Source organism: Etheostoma spectabile, chromosome 6 (genome assembly GCF_008692095.1).
Source record: "Etheostoma spectabile isolate EspeVRDwgs_2016 chromosome 6, UIUC_Espe_1.0, whole genome shotgun sequence".
Classification (NCBI taxonomy): domain Eukaryota; kingdom Metazoa; phylum Chordata; class Actinopteri; order Perciformes; family Percidae; genus Etheostoma; species Etheostoma spectabile.
Genome location: NC_045738.1, coordinates 13,956,934 through 13,957,222, shown reverse-complemented (window position 1 = coordinate 13,957,222; position 289 = coordinate 13,956,934). Strand labels below are relative to the sequence as shown.

Sequence of the window (289 nt, the reverse complement as noted above, 5' to 3'; positions counted from 1 at the left end):
ACTGACTCAGCATGTGACAGAGCCCACGTACAATAAGGGGCACACTCTAGACTCTTGATTGTCTCCAAGGGTCTGAATATTTCCACGGTTGCGGTGACTGACATTGCTCTCTCTGATCATTTCTGTTTTTTCTTAACAGCACTATCTCTATGCCCAAAGTGTCCAAACAAAGTTAATCAGGAAATTGTATATCACGGAAAACACCAGTGAAATATTCATTCAGCTTTTCTCTTGCACACCCGCCCTCTCTGGGGTCTCAGTCACTGAGCTTGTAGATAATTTCAACTGT

General features: G+C 43.3%; 1 protein-coding gene across 1 annotated transcript in view; it reads right to left on the bottom strand.

Moving 5' to 3' along the window:
* The window catches only part of stk40 (serine/threonine kinase 40), a 16,689-nt gene that overhangs the window by 9,830 nt on the left and 6,570 nt on the right, over window positions 1-289 (bottom strand). The gene's annotated exons all lie outside the window — the stretch shown is intronic.